General features: G+C 27.5%; 1 pseudogene; it reads left to right on the forward strand.

The window, feature by feature from the left end:
- Positions 1-1,145: 1,145 nt before the first annotated feature.
- LOC141822886 (uncharacterized) lies at positions 1,146-3,027 on the forward strand (annotated as a pseudogene).
- Positions 3,028-3,319: the final 292 nt, after the last annotated feature.

Genomic DNA, 3,319 nt, shown 5'->3' on the forward strand with positions numbered 1-3,319 from the left:
CTTGAGTAAATAGTATAAAAAAATTTTGAGTTAATTATGTGTAAAAAGTCAGAAAAAAATCAGATTTGGTCAAAATATTTGATTATCAAATTTTTAAAATTAAAAAATAAGATTTCATTATAGAATTTGTAGAAAAATTAAAAGATTATTAGAAAAATCAGACAGTTTTTATAGATGTCAAATATAGAGATTTGAAATTGTACAAAAAATTTTAACTTTAAATTCATCCTCTAAGTCTGAAAATAAAATAAATATTTACAAAAAAGAATTTTTAGAAAAATAATATTTCAAAAATTTAAAAACACATCAAAAATTTGTATATAAATTATACTGAGTTCTAATGACTGTATTTGATCCTAAAAAATTGGATCTATGAAAATAATATTTTTATCTATTTTTAGAATTTAAATTTAAATTTTGAATTAAAAATTATGAAAATTTAAAAAAATATTAAAAAATTTTACAAAATTTTTAGTGGATGAACGACATAATGATACATAGAAGCATAATTTTTTATCACTAAAGATTTAGTCAAACTGAATTTTCTAAGATAACAAGAAAATAATGTTAGTTAAGTAAAAAAGAAAAGAAAAAAATATTAGTTAGTGCATGCATATATAATAGCATGCGTTGCACCATTGCCCCGGGGACATAATTTTCATACTCAAGAATATGGAATGGGGATGATTATAACGAATAGTGATGTATGTATTCAATCATTAAATCATGATAGAGGTGCAAGCAATGATATTTATGATTTGCTCAATGAAATTATACATATAGAATACCCCAGACTATAAATGTAAGTTATTTTGTTTATGTATCATTGATTTGACCCTGTCAGAGGAATGAATGTATATCCATATTATAATTTTTAGTCAAAATATATAAATCATAAGAGATTTTATAAAAGATATGAATCATTTGTGTTAGCACAACAAGCGATTAAGATATTCTATGCTTTATATCCTAGTTTAAAACGTGACAAAAATGATTGATGGGCTGTTTGTAAAATTAAAGCATAGAAAAAGATTGAGGAACGTTGGGAAGACATTGCATATCAACAAGAGGAAGTTAATAACACATTTCAAATAGAAGAATATATTATTTCAACATTACGAAATCCCAACGGAGTAGTAATAAATATGGATGCAAGTGAAATGAATGAGAATGAATTTGATGACGACGACGACGATGAGAATACTAATGAAAATGAGGACTTTGATGTTATTATATAATAAAAAAATAAGAGATCTTTTAAAGATGATAATGTATTTTTTATGAGTAATTTAGTTTTAATCTGTATATTTATATGACTTGTTGCTTACTTAATTGTCTATATACTCTATTATTATTAAATATTGATGATTAATTGTTAATGCACTGTAGTTTTTTTTTATAGGTCATTACAGGTGACATTATTTATGTGCTTGATTTTGCACCTGCTTTGATCTTAACAAATATGGCAAGTTTTTCATATTCCTCATTATATAATAAATATTTATTATTTTAGCTCATAATAATTTTGGTTGATAGTTTCGATGAGATGGTCATAGACGGAGTACTCCTGGTCAGTTTGCTTCGGCACCTAGTACTGTACCTATGTCACACCCTAATTCGGCAGGACCATCTCATGCACCTTCGCTAGATTTGTCACCATTGTAGTCTTTAAGCCCTTTTCTCAGACAATCCGTTATTGAGTTGCAGAATATTCAAGAGTATATAGTTCCTCATGGAGATTTATAAGCATTTAATAATTTAGTATTCTTGATTCTAGTTAAAAACAAGTTCCTATACTTTTTCATTATATGTTTTCCTACATAATGATTATCTTATCAATTTTTTGGATATTTAGATTTCATCTTATTTAGTTTATTTAATAATATTTATTTAAAATTTTATGATAGATTTTAAAATTCTATACGTGTTATTCGCGAAATCAATAAAATTATGAATAACCATTGGGAGGGGCTTCTATGACATATACTAACAAAAAAATTATGGTTGAACAAATTTAAGATACATGTTCCCTTCAGTTGATATACCAAATTAAAATGAATATATAATTATTTGTTATTTTTTCAATTTTAGTGGGCATTCAGTTGGGATCCTTATGAAGAATTGAAAATCAAGAGAATTTTTAAGAAAAAAAATATGGGGATTACATTCAGCATGTTCTGAATCATGCAAATACTAACGGGAAAAAACCACCGGACATCACCGATGAAAGGCTAGGATCCTTGATTTTTGGGAAATCGAGGAGAGTAAACAAAGGAGTCACCAAAACAAAGCAAATCAAATATTTAATTTTGGAGACTCATCTGCAACATATGCAGGAGGCTCAATCAACAATGTACATACACGCAGATTGATAAATTTTTTATAAACATTAAGTTACTAATTAATTTTAAACTATTATATTATTTCTAACAATGTATTTTTAGGCTAAGAAAATAGGGAAGGAGACGCTTTTTATAGAGACTTTTACCCGTACATTTCAAAAGAAAGATAAGACTTGGAGTGGGGATAGAGCTAGAACTATTAAAGTTTGGATTATAATTTTTAACTTAATTAGATTCTAATAGTTATGTGCCTTCTCTAACTTATTAAATATATTTATATTTCAATATAGGAAAAATATAATGAGCTAGAGCTAGCACAGAGAAGTTCAAGTGCTAGTGATAACAATGATGGATCTGAGCCCTCTGTTGGGAATGATCTGAATATCTGGTTAGAGGCGATTGGGGGATCCAAGATAGGGGGAAGGATATTGGGAATGAGTTTTCTGAGCAGAACTCATTGAGTTGTTGACACATCTTCTTCCACCCTACCAGCAGTAAGGGCACAAATAGAAAGTCTAACTGAAGAAGTTTATAATTTGAAGGGCATAATTTTGCAAAGGGATGAAGAGATGAAAGAAATGCGCCGACAACAGGATTTCATTATGCGATATCTTCAATTAGGCTCACTCCGAGTCAGATTCCTTCTTGTTCTAGTGATAATGGTGATGATGATGATTCTTCATAAGCTTTGTTGTATATAATTTTAATTTTTCTCACAATTAGTATTGCTTTACATTTTTTTATTTTATTTATAAATATTTTATTTTTATTATTAATTAACACTGTTATTTTATTTCAAATAGGGTTGATGAAATCAAAGACAGAGGTGAAGAATGTAATTACATATTATAGTTGATTTGTATAAAATAATACTTTTTTATTTTATTTTCTGATGTAGGAAAAGAAGAAGAAGTATGGACGGAGAAGAAAGTGGAGCAGAAAGTATTTTCTGAGGCCGATGTCGTGGATGATGATAC

The sequence above is a fragment of the Curcuma longa genome, chromosome 1, assembly GCF_044706935.1.
Source record: "Curcuma longa cultivar G26 ecotype Majalengka, Jawa Barat chromosome 1, ITB_CL_G26_1.1, whole genome shotgun sequence".
Lineage (NCBI taxonomy): Eukaryota > Viridiplantae > Streptophyta > Magnoliopsida > Zingiberales > Zingiberaceae > Curcuma > Curcuma longa.